The sequence below is a fragment of the Nipponia nippon genome, unplaced genomic scaffold, assembly GCF_047370975.1.
Source record: "Nipponia nippon isolate SJK-2023a ecotype South Korea unplaced genomic scaffold, ASM4737097v1 scaffold_9, whole genome shotgun sequence".
NCBI classification, from domain to species: domain Eukaryota; kingdom Metazoa; phylum Chordata; class Aves; order Pelecaniformes; family Threskiornithidae; genus Nipponia; species Nipponia nippon.
Genome location: NW_028262413.1, coordinates 28,013,953 through 28,034,437, shown reverse-complemented (window position 1 = coordinate 28,034,437; position 20,485 = coordinate 28,013,953). Strand labels below are relative to the sequence as shown.

The following is a 20,485-nucleotide window of genomic DNA, read 5'->3' as shown; positions in this document are numbered from 1 at the left end:
AGAGCAAGAAAAGCAAAAGGGAAGGAGACCCAGAGCCACAGCTGAGCACAGCAGCTCAGGCTGCAAAGCCAAGGCTGGCAGCATCGCTCTGGTTACCTGCACGACCTTGAGAGCCCAGGACAAGCTGCAAAGATGAGAGGGAAAGCCTCCAGCGGCAGCTCTGTGTGCTGACAGGGAAAGTCAGGCAGGGTACGGAGGGGTGGGTGCCATTTGGGATGTGCCACCCCAGCAATGGAGCTCGCCAGATGGGCCAGGCTGCTTTTACCTCTCTCTCAGCCCCTTCCCCAAAAACACAGCTCACAACCCCAGGCCTTCTTTGCACAGCACTTTAGTGGGCCTTGGGTTCTGTTCCCATGTGAGCACGTGCGTGGGAAGAGGTGAACACCCCACATCACTCCTCTCGGACCCAGCTCTTGCACAGGAGCAGCGGCAGGAGGAGGGGGAAGGCTCTGCGTGCACTCCCCGGAGGGAAGGGCAGCCAGCCCCCCCGCCCTGCCATGCAGGAGACACTGCCAGCATGCAGGCAGGCTCCCCAGATCACAGCATGTGTATCTTGAGAGCTCAGAATAAATATTTAAAGGTGGAGGAAAAAAAAACCCCACTCCTCTCTGCGAGCAAGTTCTCAGTCTTTGCTCTGGGATTTGAGGCAGAGACAGACAGAAATATGACAAAGGAGACGCAGGTTTCAGCAAATCATGGGCACATCAGAAGTGATGGCTTTCAGATGCCGGCTTTGTTGCAAGATAAATTCCCTCCTGGCCGTATGCCTGACAACCCCGACAGCCCTTGGGGACTGCAGGTCTGCTCTCCCTGCAGGCACGTGGGGCTGCAGCCTGGCTGGCCCATCTCCCTACGCCCATCCACCCCAGGGGAATGGGTGATGAGAGCCAGGATGTTACCCAAATCCCTTTCCAAGCCAGTTAAAGCTGGTCCTGGCCTGTGGGTATGTGTGTCCCCTGTCCTGCAAGCATGCACAAGGCAATGGTGTCTGCATAAGGGTGTTGGACAGCACAGGGGTGCTCCCAAATCCCTGTCCTCGCAGCAGAGCTCTGCCAGAGGAGCAAACCATGGCTCAGCTTTCTCGATGCCTCACATGAGCGATGGCTGGGGGGAAGGATGGGAGGTGACAGCTCTGCTCAGCTCCCAACAGCCCCGCGCTGGGCCATCACTCGGAGGCAGTGGCCGGAGCAGCCACAGAGAACGGGCTGTTCTGTATGGCAAGGCTGTCCTCAGGATGCTTTTGTTTCCAGAGAGAGCTCATTAGCTTTGGTTGTGCAGAAGTTCTGGGTTTTTTTCCCCTGTTACCAAGAGCTGGAAAACTCCACTGAATAACATCTCCGAGCACGGGTGGAACAAAGACAGGGCACGGGGGGAGAGCAGCAACAAAACCAGAGATAATCAAAGCTGTTGCTGCAGCCTCACATCACTTATGACCTCCGTCTCGTTTGGATTTCCCAGCCGGAGCAGTCTCCGCTTGCTCAGCCCCCAGCGGCACCCAGCAGCCTCCTGCGTGCTGGGGCTGCGCCCAGCCCTGCTCACCCCACAACCAGGGACTGAAGGACTTGTCCAGAGCTGGCTCTGCTCAGATAGAAGGAGCTGCAGAGGAGGGTTTGAGATGGCAGGGAAGCAGATTCAAGGCTCCCTGGGAGCAGCCCACTGGATTGGATGGGATGCCAGGAGCTAAAGGGGCTTGTGCATGCAGGAGGCAAGGAGGAAGGCTTTGTCTCTGGCACTGCTACAGGAGGGGTTTAACACAGGCACATGCTACCCAGGGTGGGTGCTCCGGAATGCTCCAGCAGCAATGCTCTGCTGGGATCAGTCTGGAGCAGCCACCTCCTTACCAAGCCCTGATGCTCCTCTTCCATCGCTGCATGGTCCAGCACGCGCTGCAGGGCATGCAGCCGAGAAAACAAGTACCAATGGCAGGAGATAAGCCAGCTCCCCAGATATGATCACAAGCCCCATTATCTCCTTAACCCTTATGCAATTCACTTATTCATCCCAGATCTATTCTTCCTTATCTGAATCCTCCTCCTGTTCTTTCCCATCTCTCGCCCCATGGTCGCTCTCAGAGCATCGAGGCCTCCCCAGAAGCGAGGGAGGCTGCAGGAGAGCCTGGTGCCCCAGTCTGCCACTCACCACAGCTAATGGGATAGACTCCAATTGACTGGCCCCAGCGATTTAAAGTTAATAAAATGTTAAAAGCAGCCCTATATATCACCCATGCAGGAAGTGACCTGGACAGGAGGCCTAACGAGTTAGCAGAGGGTTTTATTTAAAAGCCATTTGTCTGAGAAGTGCAACACAAAGAGTCAAATAACTCTTAGGAAAACAGCAGTGCTGCAGCTACCAGGAGGATTAGAGAGGGCTGGATATTTATGGCTGAGGATGTCGGCCTTAGCAGCGCTAACTGGCCCCTGCTTCCCCAGCTGGAGGGCTGGAGCATCCCAGCTGATCCCAGCTCCAGAGGTATGGGCAGGGAGCTCCCAAAGGGAATCACAACAAGCCAGACCCCAGCTCTAACTTATGTTCTTTAGCTCACTGGGGCCACTGCGACCCTCTCGCAGATCTCCCGAAACAGGAGTCTTGTGCCCATGCCCACCCTGCAATAGGCTGGTGACATCCACATCTTCCTCTGGGTCCCAGCTCCCCTGTGCAGGGGATTACACACATGGAGAAATCACGATTCCCATATGTTCCCACACACAGCTGATGCCTCTGTTTGCACGGAGAAGCTTGAAAACAAGAGGCCCAAAAATCTCAAAACCCAAAACAATCCCAGAAATTGAGTTTTGGTTTCTAAACCTGATTGCCACTCCTCAGCTGTGAACACCGATTTTGTGCCCATCGGGAGGGTGGTTAGCCCCGCATCAGCCTCAGCCCCGGCTCACTCCCCGCAAACCAAGCTCTACTTGTTTAGCCTTAAAAAAACCCATACTGCAAAATGCAAAGAGCAGATGAGGTTGTTTCACTGGGAGAGTGGCTCAGCCTCCTCTCAAACAACCCCCACAGCCACCCCTCGCTCCCTTGCCACAGGAAGCCTCCAAAATAGCCCAAAGACCTTTTACAGTGTGAGGAAAGGCAGCGTGTGCTTGGGAAGCCTCCAGAGCATCGTTAAGAGGCAAATTATAGACAGTTATCCTCAGAAGTACATCAGGGAAGCCAAGGCAGTCGCAAGGCGCCAGTCCCACCCAAGCCCGGCTCCTTGCAGTAGCCCAGCCTACATCCCAGCAGCAATTCTAAAGCTACGAGCAAATTCACAGATGGGATTCAGTCTGCAAGCAATGGGTGACATCAGGAGCTACTCCACCTTCAAAACCACCTTTTAATTTAAAGACAAGGGTAGTTCTCACCCCTGACCCAGCACCTCGCCCTCCTGGCAAGCTGAGGTGGAGAGGGGCAAACTGCATGCAGGCAGCCACGCACGCTGCCCAGGGAACAGTGCCCACCTGGGCAAGGCAGGAGATGCAATGACCCAAGAAATAACCCGGCTTTTGCTTGCATTTGCAAACCCATTGCTTTTCACAGACAGAAAGGATGCGGTCCTTACCTTGGGAGGGATGCGAGAGGCTGGGTGCAGGCACAGCCAGTTCTCCCTGCCAGCGACAGGCACCTTCCTGAGGGAGCAGGGAAGCCTAGCAGCACTGGGGGGCTGCGGCCGGGGAGCTGCTCCGGCGGCTCTGCGGGCGGCTCATGGCTCCCGGGTGCAGGGGGCTGCGGGTAAGAAGGCACAGGAGACATCAGGCTGGGAACGCACGGCCTTGAGCACCCACCAAGTAAACCCGACCCTACAGCAAGTTTGACTTGAAAGTTAGGAAGGTGAAGAACTTTAAACATTGACTTTTTTCTATATTGCTTTTATTTCCTCCCTCCCTATCATCAAGTAAACAAGAATTAGGTGGGAACCTCTCTGGTCTCACACAGCTCTGGACACTAAGTGGATACCTGAAGAGGTCCAGCACCCCTTGAGGAGCTCCTGCCAGGCATAGGGTGATATTCCCAGAGGGTGGTACTGTACTTCCAGCATCACTGGTGGGGAGGGAGAGAAAGCCCAAGCTTGCCTGGGCAAGCAGCCCCCCTGCCCACATTGATGCACACAGTCAAGAACATGCAAGGGAAGGACCCCCCCAGTTCAACGGGCCCAGCTGAGGGTCTGATGAGGCTGGGGGAGCTCTCCTCTCTGCTCCCAAGTCAAGGGGTCCCACTGCTACCTCTGAAATACTACAAGAAAGCAGGTCCTTGACCTGCTGATCTGCGAGCGCTCCTCCTGACTTCGATGCTGAAAGAGAAGCAAGACCCTTTTCTGATGGAGGAGGTGGCACCTTCACCCCTCCTCTAACCAGCTTCACCTTCTCGTGCAGCACTATCCTCTCCAGCATGGGTTTGATTTAATACATTTATTTAGCAGTGAGGTCCCCAAGGCAGAGCTTACATCCTTTTTTGCGTCTCAAACACTTTTCAGCAGTCAGTGTTTAACAAATTAATAATAAAGCAATGGCGCCTTGAAAAATAGACTCTCCCATCCTCAGAAAAGGGGCCGCGTCTCCCAATTACTCCAAAGGGCACTGCTTTAGACCTCGCTGAGCAAATGGTATTTAGCCGCAGCCACCTTTTAATGGGAATGATGTGATCCTGCAACAGCTGCAGTCAAGTGTATCACATCTTAAGATATCCCCACACTGCACAGTGAGAGGGCAGGGAGGAGGAGGGATGGAAGCAAGTGCTGGTAGCTTAGGTATTTTTCAGCAGTCATCCTCAACCTGAGGTCTGGCATCCTAGCCCAAGTTGCCAGTTACACTCAGCATCTCTCAGTCATGAAAAGTATTCACGAGGTTTGCGGTGGAGGCTGGCAAATATTTGCCAAGGATTCTTCCAAATCTCCAAGCCCACCATACGCTTGCTGCAAATTTGTTTGCTGATCATGGTCCTTGCGCTAATTTGCAAAAGGAGAGCAAAGAATAAGACGGCGTAGGGGAAGGCAAGCAAGGAGGATCCTATTCCACAGGGAAGACAACTCCGCCAACCCTAATGAGGGCTCGGTAATTAACACCTGCAGCACTGGAGCACAGGGTGGGTCTAACGCCCAGCTCCTGACACCGATTGTGGCGGAGGGAAGTGCTCTCTCGGCAAAGGCAGCACTGGGGAATGGAAGGATGCTGCTGGGGATGGTGATAGCTGCATGTCAGCAGCACCTCTGAGGTATATGGGTGGCGATTTCCCAATCCCAGCTCCCTGCACAGGCATGTAGCAAAGGCGTGGCGAGAAAGCATCCCCTTCCCCTCTCCCCCGGCTGACTCCCCAAAGAGGTTCCCACCAGAGTCTCTCCCCTGGCTTTTCCTCTGATCTTGGCACCTTACCAAGCTCCAGCCCAGGCCAAGCATGCTGCTAATTAGGTGTACTAATTAATCACAGTTTCCATTGTTTATTCTTTTGTTCTTGCACAAACACCCGTGCTGCTCGGCGTGGTAAGCTGCCATGGCGTTCACGAAGTGCCAGCACGGCTGCAAAGCAAAGCTGGTGGAGCTGGCCCCGGGGAACAGGGGGCACCGACTGCCTGAGGCTGCTGCCACCACCACGGGGGCACAGAGCAGGCTGGAGCACACGTGCCACCAACCCAAGTCCCAGCTGTGGCCATCAGCACCACAACGTGGTCTTCCTCTCTCTCCAGCCACGGGGACAGCTGTCTGTCTGTCCCTCCATCAGATTCCCCCGGGGAGACACCCCACGCTTGCTCCCAGGAGCAGGCACCGCAGCCAGAGCTGGCACACGGCCTCGGTGTGCCAGCAGCCATCCACCTCCCCCCGGCTAATCCCCCTGCATGCCAAAATCCTGCCTTTGTGCTTGCCAGATCCACTGCCCCAGCATGAGGCACCCCCAATCTCAAGCTAATCTCCAGAAAGCTCCCTTGCCCGGGGGGGCAGCGGCAGGCTTCCCCTTCCCCAGGGCAGCCGTGGTACCCCAGAGGCACGGGGGGACAGGAGGACACCCCCGCTGTGACTCCTTGCCGGTGCTGGCAGGCTGTGCTGGGGATGAACCTGACAGACCATTACCTCTCCGCTTGCTCTCTCTTCTTCTTTTGTCAGGGCTTTTTTTAGCCAGATAGTTAAAAAAAAAAAAAAAAAAAAAAAGACACCAAGGGGAGAAAAAAGAACTGTTAGTCCAAGGGAGCCTGTGTTGTTAAATACAGAGAAATCCAAGTCTGGAGTCCAACAGAGGCCAAGGTTTCCGGGCTTTGACACAGCTGACAAGCTGGAGCACAATGAGAAAATACGCACACAGAAATAGCCAGGCAGGATAAAGGATTTACTGCCTCTTTCACAGAAAAGAAAAGAATAAGCTTAAACACTCCATTTAGGAGCGGGGGGGGGGGGGGGGGGAACCAACAAAAAAAAAAACAGATTTGCAGGAAGAATATTTGAGCAGCAGGATTACCTGGAGGTGAAGAAAAAACAAATCCTGCTTGTCCTGGGTGCAGGAGGGGATGGTGCTGCAGTGGGGCAGCAGCATCCCCAGGGAGCTTCTCACCGGGCCTCCCCTAGTCCCCAGCAGCATCTTGCAGCGAACACACACACAAGTGCCAGGTCCCACCTCGGAGCCGCGTTGGCTGTTCTCCCCTGCCCTGCCCTGGGTCAGGGCACAGCCCAGCTCTGGATCAGAGTATTCCGGCACAGCCAGCATCCCGGCACAGTCAGCTGTCATGCCAACATCTGCACGCTTTCCTGCCTGGAGCATTTCTCCTGGACTGATCCTGGCAGTGAAATCACCCTCTTTGCTCAAATCCCTCTCCAAGGTCCACTGCCTCGGTGCCACCCACCCCAGCTAATGAGGCTGGGGCTCCCTGGCTTTCAGACAGGTTTTTCTGTGATGGGAAGGCACCAGGCTCTTGGCTGCCCTCTGTTTTGTGAGGAAATCATCTCAGACCGCCTCCGCAGGGCCACGGCTGGGGAGGCCTGATGGAAGGAGAGCCAGAGCTGGCAGGGACTTTGAGGAACGGCTCCCTCCCACCATCTCTTCAGGTTTGTCCTCATTGAAGATGAAAGTTTGGAGTTGCCTGAAAGTTTCCTCCAACTTGTGATGAAAGCGAAACTCTTAGAGAACAGACAGGAACCCCGTTTCCCTGATGAAAGTATTGCAGTGGGATTTTTGTTTTTTCTTTTTTCTTTTGAGTAGCACCAGCCAGAACAGAGCATTGCAACCAGCCAGGCAGAAGGTCTTACCCTTTCCATGGCAAGAGACCAAGTCTCCCAGCTGGAGACCAGGGAAGAACCCACCCCTGGTCCTGCCGAGAAGCAAGTTAAAAGCCAAAGCCATCATTTCTGGGTGAACAGTGCAAGAATATACCCCCCAGCATGGAAGTGCTCATGCCAGAGCAGCTCAGACTGTATTTCTGAAACTCCCAGGTGGCCGGGAGCTGCAGGTGGGTCATTTAATCCATTCCCCCTTTAGGAACAGGGATTCACTGTGCCTAAAGCATGCCTGACAGCTATGGTCAAGCCTGGCCTTCAACATCTCCAGCAAAGCCAGTCCTACAATCCTCCTTGGCAGCTTACGTGCTGCTTAATTGCCCTGATAGTTATGCATTGAGGGTTTGGGTTTTTTTGGTAAAAAGCAGCTGATTTCTCAGCAGCAATAAATACTTGGGAAAGCTTTCTCTCTGGCAAACTCTCTCTATTGTTCATCTCTTTCACACAAAACATTCCTAATGAAGAGGGAAAGAAGGATCTTGGCTTCTTTCAAAACAATCTGAAATATTATATTAAAAACATGCACTGAGTGTTGACATATTTAGTGCATTGTTTTATAAAGCAAATTGCCCGAGCTCATTCAGAGCTTGATACCATTAAGACAGCACGTAACTATGCAACTGGGAGGATACCGCTGCAAGAAGTCCCACTCTGGGGAGGTACAGAGCACCTTGGAACAGCCAGATGGTCCCGACTCCGGCTTTGGTGGGAGCTGAAAGCCACCAGCACCATTCAGCCCCGGAAGAGAGGGATGTACAAGCACTACTCAACATGCTAACGTGAGGATTGCAGCAGGCTTCAGACCTGTGAATCCTCCCTGCCCAAACCCCCAGCTCCTCATCTAGACATCTCGAAAGGTCTGAGGCTGGGAGGACATGGTATGTACCGCCCGTGATGGGCACCTGTGCTGTGGGAGCAAACCTCGGCATTCCCCTTGCCACAGCAAGCCTAATCCCTTGGAAATGCACAGAAAATCTTAGTTCAGTAGGTTTTGAGTGGGAGACATCTGTTTCTTCCCATTCAAAAGGAGAGAGAAGGAGACAATCTGCCCTCAGTGTGTGCAGATGCATGCGCACATGAACAACCGAGAGCTAGAATCACCAAAAACCTACAGTTTCTGTCCTTCAAGGAAAATACTGTTCAGCAATACAGCCTCCAGACCTCAGAGCCACCAGACCTGAGCCCTTCCTGCTGCAAGCGTGAGAGTTGACCCCCAGATCGGGCAGCTGTCTGCAGAGGCCAGCTGGTTTTCTCTCCCAGCCTGGCATACGCAGGGTCCCTACAGAGGGGACCTCTCCCCGAGCATCTTTGAAGTGCTCTGGGCACTGCAACAGGATTTTGCAGATGTCAAACTGGTGCTCAGAAAACCAACAGACATAGAAAAAGCTTTCAGTACAAGGCTGGTTTTTGTCCATGAGCAGCTCAGGGGCTGGGCTAAGATACGAAACGGTGCCTGAACAGCCTCTCGCTGGAGGCTGGCATGAGGTATGGCTCTCCGTGGACTCATGGTCCAGCTCCACGTTTGTTTTGGAGGAGCAGGGGCAAGAGAAATGAGCGGGTTTTCTGGCACATTGGCTCTTCTCCAGGGACCAAATGTTTTGATGCCGACAAAGCCACTGCACCCTTTCCTGTTGTGAGAGTGCTCAGCTGAGAGCTTTGGGTGCCTCCAGAGATGCTGCTGGCCTTGGCAGGGACATCCCAAGGGTGACGAGCACCTTCTCTCCAGCATGGGAAGCATGGGGAAAGGAGGAGAGGGAACCTCCAAAGGCTGCCATGAAAACGTCAGCACTGAGAACTTGATAGGATTTCCTTTACCATGTTCCCATCTGAATAACCTGCCATGCCATTAATTATCCAGTCACGGGAAGTCACGTTTCAGGCAGGGACTGTTTATGACAGAGGGGCAGACAGTCCTCCATGTGTCCAAATCTGCTCCTGCCAAAACCCTTGGCTTTTAGACACACAGCAAATTTCATCCTTTGTAGGCTCAAACTGAGCTTCAGGCAGGAAACATCCTGCACCCATCGCCTACCAATGCCCTGACACTTGTGAGGGCAGTGGTCCTGGGGAGGATCCCATCTTTCCCTCCAAGCAGGAGACTGAGACCTGATGGAGTCTCAGCACAGGGCAGGGAATGCTGCAGCTGGAGCGTGCACAGAGCACACTTAAGTGCATTTACCTGCGACCTAACTCCATCTGCAAGGTGGGTCCCTGACACAAGGTCCTGGTTCCCCAGGACAGGTTGGTGCAGAACCAAAGAGCACGGCACAGAGAAATGCTGCCCCATGCCAGAATGCAACTAAAGCCACTCAAGCAGGGCACGACCCTCAGAAGCCTTCATGCCCCAAGCTCCTTTTTTGGACTCAGGACTGTAAGCCCTCCAAGAACGTCCAGCAATGCCTTATCAGTTTCACCCTCTCCAAACCTCCTCGGGTTTACCAGCACCAGCAAGCAGGCAGGCTCCCTGCTGCAAGATCCACTGAGCAAGAGACATCACAACAGATCAGAGGGACCTGGGGCTCCTCCTCATTTGTATTCCCCTCCAGCTGCAGCCTTCAACATGGCTGAGGAAGGCAAGGCAAGACAAGGCCTACAGAGAATGCCTAAAGATTATTTCTCTCAGGTTCCAATTTATTTTCCATCATTAATGCTTTTGAAAGCCCAACACGTCCTGCAAACAGAAAGAGCATGTTAAACGTGTGGACGGTGGAGCTGCAAAACCGAGATGAACACATGCCTGGCACAGGTACCCAGCCAGCCGGAGAGACGTGGCACCAGCAGGCCCCCTGCTAGCAGTACGGCCAAGGGAAGGGCTTTGGTGCCAGCGAGCATCACCCTTGCTCAGCAGAAGCTGCAATAGAAGTGAGTTATCCCCCCTAGAGAAGTCCCTCGCCACGTGCCCACTGGAGCCTCCTCCCACAGCCCTGGAAAAGCAAGAGCATCAACCCAGAAAGCAGAGGTACCGCAAGCCCAGGCACTGAGCATCGCACAGCGGCAGAGAGAAGGCAGGACTGCAGAAGAGCGACTTGCATGAAGGATGAGAGGAGCTGGAGTATTCCGTAATGTAGAGAAAATTGCTTTCGCCAACTATCTGCAGTTTTAAAGCAATTACATTTGGGGGGAAGCTGAAAGCATGTCTGAGTGCCGCACACGTGGCGGGTACATTTTAAAATGCAAGAATCGAGTAAGGAAAAAAATAGAAAAAGAAAATGCATTTTTAAAAAAATTATTTGATGCAGTAGGTACTGAGAGGATAAAATATTTATAACTCTGGGAGGGGACAGATCTTGGAGGCAGCCAGACATCCCAGCAATGGGACAACTGAGAGCTCAGAAGAGGAGCCTGGGCAGCACACTCCCACTGACGGTCCCCTTCCCCCTGAGCCTGGCAAATCCTCGTTGGGAAGCTCTGACAGCACAGCAGCTGAGCTCTGCCTGGCCCAGCAGAAGTAGGGTTTGCCTTAATTAAAACACCGGTCACCCTCCGCTTTGGCTGCTTGTGCAGGAGGGACGGTAACAAGCACGAGTTCCTGCAGCACCGGCATCAGGGTCAGGTCTCGCTGGGCTTAAACACCCTCGGGAACATGCTGCCCTCAGATGAAAAATGGAGCCACCTTAATACTTCCATTTATGAACCCGCAGACTGACCCAAAACCCAGTAAGCACCCCAGCACCTACCACTTAAAGCCTTTCCAGGCCCAGATTTAGACTGGGAGGCAACAGCTTTATTTGGCCATAGATGAGAAGCTCCTTCAAGGTATAAGAAACACTTCTGATCTCCTTCCCCTACGAGCCATCACCCTTCACAGCCATTTTTCCCCTCTAATCTGCTGGAATTAAGAAGGATCCTAGGCCATAGCACATCTTCTCTAATTACCAAGGTGGCAGGAGCGAAGCTGCCCTGATCCCCGGAGCTGCTGCACTGACTGCTGCTGGCACTGTTTAGAGATCCAATTTATCAGGCAGGTGCCCCTTTTGCTTTCTGGCCACGCATCTTCCCCTCGTCTTTATCTGCTCTGGGGACAGGTGTGGGAAGCGGAGAAGTGGCATCCGCGGCTGCTGGTGACAGAGCCCCTTTTCAGAGGATGCTGTTCCGCTGTTATTACCAACTCTTGGAAGCGGAATTGAGACATGAAGTAGATTTGTGCCCAAGATAATGGCGTTTATTAGACAAGCTATTGAGGAGAAAACAAAAGCTAACAGTGGAGAGCCACTAAGAGAAACGCTTAAAGAGAATCCATCAAGAATACAAAGAGGAGCTGCGTTAATAGTTGGTGCTTCCCATCAATGATTAGAACCTTGAGCAGTCCCTTAATGATACCGGGAGAATTAAGGTTAGTGTCACCCAGGAGAACTGACAAACAGCACAAAGGTATCCGCACCTTCAAACAGAGCAGCATCTGTCCCCTTCCTTCGCAGTCAGACGTGGCTGAGCATCTCTGCCCCAGGGTGGCAGTCCCTAGCTCACCCACAAGCCTTCTCCTCACCTGTATGAGCACCATACAATACCTATACCATATGCTTTTACTATGCACAAGGATGCCACCCTCCAGAGCCAGGATTGCGACACGGCTGCTCTGGCCCCTGTCACTGTGCTCTGTGGCCCGATGGCCGAAGGATGGGGAGGGAAGGAGAATTTAGTCTCTGCACCCCCCTGGAGCGATCGGGGCACTTCTGATAAAGCCAGAATTGCCTTCCCATGGAGAATGCCTTGAAAATCATGGATCCATCTAGATTTCCCTATTGGACACCTACCCCTTCTCACCAAAGGAGACCTGTTCCTGCAAAATCTTCCAATAAAAATGCATTTTTGATGGGAAAAGTGTGTTCCATAGGATCTTTCACACCCAGACTTTTTCATCGCAACCCTCTTGTCCTTCTCTGGGAGGATGCTCAAGGGTCAGGCTGGGGAAAGAGCCAGCGGTACAGGGCGACGTGGAGGAGGGTGAGCCCAGGCAGGATCACGAGGGCATCCCTGCAGCCCAGCAGCTCCCGAGAAATTTATTGCTTGTGACACGTTGTCAAAGTGAGATGCGCCTCATTAGTCAGAGCTGAAGCAAATGAGAGGGCTCCTTAGCCAATTAAAACAAAAAAATCAGGGATGCCCCGTGGGGCTCACCACCTCCCCTTCGGCCCCGCCGGCGAGTAGGAAACCAAAGCAAGATGTAACACAGATCCAAGTCACAGCTTCTCCCCTTCACCAAGATGGTGAATTCCTCATTTCCAGCAAGCAGCAGCGGCCGGGAGCAGCCAGTAACCATCACACAGCCAGGCTAGATCCAGCACAGCCGGCTGGAAAAACACTGAGCTCGAGGAGCCACACCTGACACTTGGAAATTTTGAAAATGAGAGGTTTCGTTTCACAGCTCCTGGAGCGTTTTGTTTCCCCAACTCTTGAAACAGAGCTCATTGAGTCTCCTGAGTGGCATTCTCTGCTAAAAAAATCTATTTTTAATACCTTTTCTTTTTTAAATGACGTAATTTTCCTTTGTGGGTTAAGCTGAGCTGGCACATGCCTTTTTTGTTGGTTTTTCTTTGTTTTTTTCCTCCAAGATTTATCAGCCTTTGGTGCAGAGGGCACTACAACTCTTCTCCAGCTTGGCAGTGATGCTGACCCCCCTGGAGTTTTACACTACCCCCCACCACCCCAGCCTCCTCACACCATCGGGAAGCCCCTGGCCCTCAGCAGCCTGGGGAGAGCCCATCCCCGACCCCCCAGCACACAGCAGGCTGCCTGATAAGGGGTGCTCATGGGCAGCTCTGAGGCCAAGCGTGCCCAGGGGGACACAGGCTGTGCTCCACAGCTGCACCCAGGCTTGCACGGCAAAGCCTCCCAATGCCTGCAGGAGGGGAAAGGCGTTCGAACACGGGCAAAACAGGCAGAGGGACCATTTTGATGCCAGCAGGCATCTGCAGGCAGAGCATCAGCTTCCCGTCACAAGCCAGCTTGAAATTTTACAAGAGCACAGATGCACCTGTTTTAGCAGAGAACACCCCAGCTCGCCACTTTCCAAACAGGCACCAGAGGAACCCGGGAGCTGAAGATGGAGCCGAGGACGTTGGATGGATCAGTCAGATGGGTCCCGCACCACGAGACGAGCCTGCTGTCCCTGCACCGGGGGGCAGGATGCCCCGGGCAGAAAGCAGGCTTCACCTCACAGGGGACACATCCAACAACTGGCGGAGGCACCCAGAGAAGAGACTTCTCTCCTCCACCCACAGGAGCACCCAGCAAGAGAAGGCAGAGGCTGCAGGCCTGAAAGGTGCCATCACCCGGGAGCTACCCCTGCCCAGGGCTGGCAGGGGACACCCCCCTCCCACAACAGCAGCGGGGGGACAGCTCAGCCTGCGGGGCCACCTCCTGCCCTCACACTGGGTGAAGGCCGCCAAAGCCCTTCCTGCCGTCAGCCAGAGCCAGGGGAGGGTCGGGGACGGGGAGCTGCGCAAATGGGTCTTGAGGTGCACTCAGCCACCCGCGGGGCTTTACACACACCCAAAAAGGAACCCTCAAAAACCAGCAAAGAAAGACCTGAAATACTTGAGCAAGCCAGAGCTGCGGGGACCGCAAGGAGCCGAGCGGACTCACCCTGCTGCAGGCCGGCTGCCTGGGCTCCCCCACCCCAGCGGCCTTGGCCCTCCCCAGGGCCCTCATGGCACCCGCCGGCAGTTACAGGGGTGCCTGCCATTCCCGCCGCTCCCGCCCAGACCGGGCCCAGCCGCCCTCTGCGGGCCGGAGCAGCAGCCAGCCAGGGAGCACCGGCTGCAGGGGCAAGGCATGGTTCTTGCCCAGGCCAGCTGAGCGGCGACCTGCTCCATGGCTCCCGGCCTGTCCCCTGGGCACGCGGATGCTTGCCCTGCCCTCCCCTCCCTGCCCCTGGCCCAGCACCAGCACCAGGCAGGCTGAGCCCAGCCCAGCAGCATTTTCCTAAATTAAACAATAAACAAGGAGCCGTTGCAGATTTTCCTTATGCTGCAGTTCCTTATTAATCCCCACAGTAAACACAAAAGAAAAAAAAACCAAAAAACAATTAACCTAAGAGGGATGCTTTCTGTTTAAAGATACAAATGGATGCTAAAAGCAGACAAAGGAGCCCAAGTATGGCAGAAGGAGCAGGGAGCAGCCCACGGGCCCTGGCAAGGGAGGGAACAGCGGTGGGGCTCGTGCCAGCCATGCTTGGGAGCCTCTAACACACAGGAGCCATCACCGGCATGGGAAGGGAACCTGCGGGGCAGCTCGGGCTGCACAATCCTACACCCCTTGAAGGGTCTGTCACCCCAGCAAGGGCTTCCCGAGGAGAGGGGGCACCCCCTCACCACCCCTGTAAACACCCCAGCCTGAACCGACCCAGCAGGTCCCCGAGGCCGGATGGGCTGGTGGCTCCCATGGCAGCAGTAGGGTGCAGCACACCGAGCTCTGGGGGAACGATCAGGCAGCAAAAACACAATTACTTGCCCAGAAAAGGGCCAGGACACTGGAACTAACCCCCTGTGCCCAGTGACTAATGCTGCACGATGCTGATTTAATGAGAAATGGCCATTTGGAGCTTAATGGCTCTTGCTGACAGGTTTCCCCCTCTCTTCCCACTGTAGCTGCTTCCCGTGCAGTGCACCCAGCTAATTAATTACAGAGCACAATCCAATCAGTCAGGCCATCCTATTACAGTTAAAGGCGTTTAAGAGATAATGCCATGAAACTCCAGATGGACTGGCCTGACCCCAGCCTCCAACACCACCAGAGTACTCGGGAGCTGCTGCTGCTGCTCCGGCTGATGTCCCAGATCCAAACACACTGAAAAAACCTTCAGACGCTTGCAATGCTCCCTGTGCACTGGGTTTCTGAGCCCCCGCTGACTTTAATGAGACCTGTGCTGTCCTCCTCCACTCGCACCTTGCCCCAGAGCAGCCTGGGCTCGCTGTTGCCCGCAGAGCACACACCAGCCTGGCTCAACAGAAGCGTAGGTGAGGGAGATGCCACCTGCCCTACTTCTGCCCGCTCTGAGCTTGCTCTCGGCGTGGCAGAAGGACAGATTTGAAGGCCAGATGCCAGCTTGTCTTCTCCCCGCTGCTGCTGGCGCGTGCCTCACATATGGTCAGTTGCAGCAGAGGCTGCCTCGAGGTGTCGCGCACCACTGATGCTGATATGCTAGGGCAGCCTGATCCCTTCCCATCTCGCCATACGGCTCCACTCCACCTTCCCACCGCTCCCCCAATTACTGAGAGATGACGGCCACTGCTCTGCAGCAGAACCCAGCCTCGCTGGAGAGGGGCTTTGATGACAAGTGGAGGTAGGAGAGTTGCTAAAGTGGTGGGATGCTGGACAACCAGCCCCTTTATGGTTATTATTGTTGGCACTGACGTGCTGATCTCTGTATGGGATGTTCTCAGCTTTGCAGGGATGGTTTAAATCTCCTCCCTGGGCTAAAAGTGTGGGAGTACGACCAAAATCTGTAGTGCTGAGAAGGGAGAAGTCATCAGAGCCCTTTGACAAAGATGGGGGCTTGCGTTAGCTCAGCCCATTTGGTCCTGAATCAGCCACTGCTCCTTCCACCAACCCAAGGGGTTCATTCAGTGGATGCCCTTGGTACCTCAGGCAGCCTTTTTTTCTTAATCAATCACACTCATCTTAGGCCCAATCCTGACCATGTATCACTGGTTCCCAAGCCACTCGCTGCAATGGTATTAAAGAAAAAACCCGCGGCACCAGATCCTGAGCATCCCCACAAAGACTTGGTGTGGTTACATTGCTTTGTGCCAGCTGTGCTCCCAGCTGCCTCATGTTCAATGATGAAAGTGGCTGATTCTATGATTTACTGATCCTACCCTTGGTTAATTTTGCCTACCCGGGGTGAGGATAAGCTCTTGGATTTGCAAACATTTTGAGGATTGTGGTTTTAATTTTTTTTTCCCCCTTATTGTGTGTGCATGCGTCAAAAGCTCTTACACCTTGATCCAAAGCCCAAAGTCTAGGCGGGGGATATACATCAAGTCTAAATATGCTTCTTTCACAGGTGGCATCAAAAGCTTGTTGCAGTTGAAATGAGTGTGGGTTCTGCTCTCACTTGATCCAGCCCATCTCATGGCAGCTTGCCCTCCAAGGAGAAGCGAGGAAGGGTCTCTGACCCTCAATCACACCTCCACAATGCCTTTGTCAGAGACTCAGGCACAGATAACTACAGTGAGGGACAGAAAGCCCCTTCTCAGAGCTGTCCTCAGCCAAGCAACCCCTGGCCAGACACCCAACTATCCCACATCAGCAGCATGCATGTCACAGTGATCAGCACCAGAAGCATCAACGAGGTTTGCACCCGAACAACAATCTACAAGTTTCACTAATGCGGATTTGCAAAGGAGGAATGCGACTCTGGCAGGACTGGAGCATGGCTGCCAGCAAACGACGGCATTACCAAGCGCAAATGGAAAGGGACAGTGCTGAGATGACGTCTAATAACGGGGTCTTCCTGAACACACCGTATCTGCGCATCTACAAGCTCAACGTCTTACAAGAACATTTACTGAATTCTCCTAACAGTGTCAGTGACAGATGCCAGCGATTAGCAAGAGGAGCCAGAACTGACAGTGGTCAGTACGTATGAGACAGGACCAACCCCAGACCTCTAATGCCAGCTGCTGTTACGTGCTGGTGGGAGCTGCGTGAGGGCTGGCTTGTTCCACCCAGCATTGAAATGAAGTACAACTAAGTCATTATCTTGGACCCTAAAACAAGGAACATAACTACAATAACAACACAACACCCAGCTTCATCCAGAAAAGCAGCAGCACCAGCTCCCCGTATCCACATCCCCTCCAACGAGTCAGCAGGGATGGGGGGCACCATTTCTTTAAAACATCTGTCCCACACCACCCCGGGAAGCCTAAGGACAGAGAAGAGCTCAGCACATCTGGATGAATAAAATAGAATATTATGTCCTTCCTCCTGCTGGTGTAGCCTAGACCAACACATTATAGAGTCCGGCTGCAGAGAGGCCTCATTTCGTGGTAGCGATACGGCCTCGGTGGGATGCCACAGCTGGAGCACTGCATGGAGGAGTTTCTGCTCTCTGATCCGATTCCAGCTCCAGGGGCCAACGAGCACAGCACGGGAGACGAGGAGACAGATGCTCCGTGCATCCCTGCAGCCCTGGCAGGGCGGGGACATCCCCACGGGCGCCAAGCTCCCCTGACACAGCCATTTGGAGAGGGAAGAGGGTTTTCCCCATGGAGTAGGAGAACCAAAACTCTTCAAATGCTTATCTCAAGAGCTCCTGTAAAGCATTTCAGGGATTTTGGCAGGAGGAGGGAAGAGAAGCTGTTCAATAAACCCTGAGGCCATCCCACCTTACACGCCTAGAAGACAGCCGCTGAGTGCCCTGGTTCTGGAGGTAATCCCCTTGTTCTCAGCTCCCCAGGTACCCCATAAAGCAGGGCACATCTCCTGATGGTCCTGCAAGGATTCCCTCAGGAACGGACTAAAAAGATTAGCAGAAATGAAGCGATGCTGGAAAAGCATCAGCCCCTTGGAGGACAGTATTGACCTGAGGTTGTGCTACCAGCCCAGAGCACCTGCTCTGCACCAAGCCCCCAAAGCAACACACTAGAGAAAGCTCTTCACCTCCAGCATCCATCTTCCCTCTGCCACAGCTGTAGCACCAGGATCACTGCTGGAGCCTGCACCGTCCCATTTTCTGTACACCCTGCTATGAACCTTTCCTAGGAGCCGCCAATTAAACCACTGAACTGTTCTCAGCTCAGCCTCCCATGCATGAAAACGTCCTGTTATTTCGCACCTGCCAAGAACTGTGTCCCAGCAGATTTATCTTGAACTGACACTTGAGGATAATTAAACCCCTCTCTCTCCTCTGTTAGCAGCGCAGCAGATAAAAGGAGAGCCCTGGGGCCCTCCAGTCGCTGTTGCAGTGGGTTGCTCCTGTGCAAGTTGAGCAACACGAGAAGAGACTCAGTTTCTCAACAGAGACGTGGATGGGGGGCAGGGGGACAGCTTTGCAATTTGCCCTAATTTGGCAGGGGAGCTGAGCAAGACGTAAGATGCATGCAGGCAGCTTCCCTAGCAGGGCGGATCATCTGGTGAATGGAGCACTGGAAATCAAATGTCTGGAATCGAATTGAACTCCCCTTGTTGCTAAACCTAGGATATCATCCATCATTGAGCCTTTGGTCCCTAGAGGTCCAGCCTTGATGCTCCAGGCACCCTTCTCATCTCCTCTAGCTCTAGCCTAAGCTGTCCAAGGCAGGGACCGTCTCCCTTTGCACGTATCACTGCCGGCAGCGCTGGGTGCCAGGTGCCCCATAGAGTCAGCCCAAAGTTGGCTGGTATCAGGGAGCGGGTGGCAAGGCGGGCAAGCAACCAGCCTGCCGGCAGCAGGCAGCCCCGCGCCGAGCTCTGCCCATCTCCCGTGAGCGCTGCCTGAGGTTACTGGATGCATCGAACCTCAAAGCCGAGCTTCGATCGTGGCGGTTTTGAGGTTGGTGCCGAGCATCTGCCATCGCTCCGGGCTGGGCCTCCAGCAGCTCGGGCGGTGGGCAGATGGCCGGGGGGGCCGAGAGCACGGTGACCCCCACCTGCCAAAGAGCCCTTCGCGCCGGGGGGGCCCTTCCCTCATCCCAGCCCCGCTGCGGGGGGGCCGGGTACCACTTGCTGAGTGACGCTGCGAGGAGGCGCGGGTCCCCAGGGAGCACGGGGCGGTGGCAGGATGGATACCCCCCTCCCAGCCCCGGCCCCATGCGGCTGCCCCGCTCCCCGTTACCTCCGAGGGCTCGGGCGGCGGCCGGGAGAGACGCGCCTCGCTGCAGCTGGGCTCGGCTCCGCGGGGCTCGGCGCATCCTCCGCCGCTGGGGGCTCGGCCGGGCTCCTGCGCCCCGCTCCCCGCCGCTCTCCGCTTTGTTCCGCGCTCCTCCGCGCCCGCTTACCCACACCCCGCTCCGGCGGGGGCGAGGGCATACCCCGGGGCTTGCAGCTGCTGCCGCTCCCCCCGCCCCGCAACGCGGCTCAAGGCTCCGCTCGCCGCCGCGGCGCCGGGAACCTCCCGCAGCAGCAGCAGCCGCCGCTGCCGCCGTACCGAGGTGCCGCGCCCGCCCCCGCCTCCCCGCTCCCCTCCGCGCCCGGCCCCGGTGACAAATCGCGGCCGGGATTGCTTTAAAGAGAGAGCGCCCGCATAGCCAGCCGGGGGAGGGGGGCTGCTTGACACCCACCCCGGGGATGCACGGCACCCCCCGGGGCTGTCCATCACCCCCCCGGCCTCCCCTGGGCACCCCGGGGTGCTGGGCATGCGATGCGGCTGAGCCCCGACAGCTCGACGCGCTGATGGCTGCAAAGGCAGCAAAGGCAGCAAAGATGCCTTTGCAGCCATCAGCGCGTTGAGCTGTCGGGGCTCAGCCGTGTCCCCCGGTGCAGTCCTGATGCAACCCACCTCTGTTATTTTGGGACAGTGAGAGTCCCCCAGCAAATGCTCCTGGATCACTGGGGAGAGCAGAGCTGGCCATGGTTGCAGTGGGTTATCTGCTGCCCTGCACCTTCCCAGTGAACCCCAGTCCCGCTGCAGTTGGGGGGCACTGGGCCAAGCTGTCCCCAGGTGCACAGCACCGCCAGCAGCCTGCACCTTGCTGGAGGGGCTTTCCAAAGATTTTATCCATATGACATCTCAGCAGGGGCTGAAGGGAAGCCGTAGCCTTCCTGGGTGCTCAGTGCATTCAGCAGCAATGCTGAAAATTCTGCCTGGAGCCTATGGGCCCAATCTGCCAGCTCTGCAGGGCCTGGCAGCCCGGCTGCCCGTGAGGGAAACCCCTCTCCTTGCTCCCCACTGCACCCCATGTCCAAACAGCCCCCCTGGCCTTGTAGGAGCATCCTCAGCCATTGTTCCACAAGACCAATTTGCGCCATGTCCCGAGCACGTTCAGCGCTCGTGGCTGTACACCCAGCACAGGGCATGGCGCAGGAGACACTAAGCCTTGTGGAAAGGCATACGGAGCTACGGCAGAGCCCGCTCCCTGAGCAGCCCTCACCCTCTCCGCAGGTCCCGTTTTTGTAAGCACGTTCATGCGCTCATCCGTAAAACCCATTGCTCCACGGCATTCAGGGTGCTCTGTTGCAAATTTGCAAGATGATTGAATTGTGCATTGTTCTGTTCCTAGATTTAATCTTATCCCCCTGGCTGGGTTTGCCTTACCCCTTCCCAGGGCTGGGGGGAGAGGAGCTGCTGAGGACTTGGCACACAGGACCCTGCCTGG

The 20,485-nt window shown here is 55.1% G+C and overlaps 1 protein-coding gene across 2 annotated transcripts in view; it reads right to left on the bottom strand.

Annotated features, from left to right (window-relative positions):
• The window catches only part of LINGO1 (leucine rich repeat and Ig domain containing 1), a 166,292-nt gene extending 147,132 nt beyond the window's left edge, over nucleotides 1-19,160 (bottom strand). Inside the window, exons 1-2 of one of the 2 annotated variants that reach the window (XM_087744674.1) lie at nucleotides 19,006-19,160; nucleotides 3,551-3,714 (exon numbers count right to left, since the gene is read on the bottom strand). The gene's annotated coding sequence lies outside the window, so the exon portion shown is untranslated. Of the gene's footprint in view, nucleotides 1-3,550; nucleotides 3,715-19,005 lie in introns of those variants that run through there. The other variant, XM_087744676.1, reaches the window with a different exon arrangement.
• Nucleotides 19,161-20,485: the final 1,325 nt, after the last annotated feature.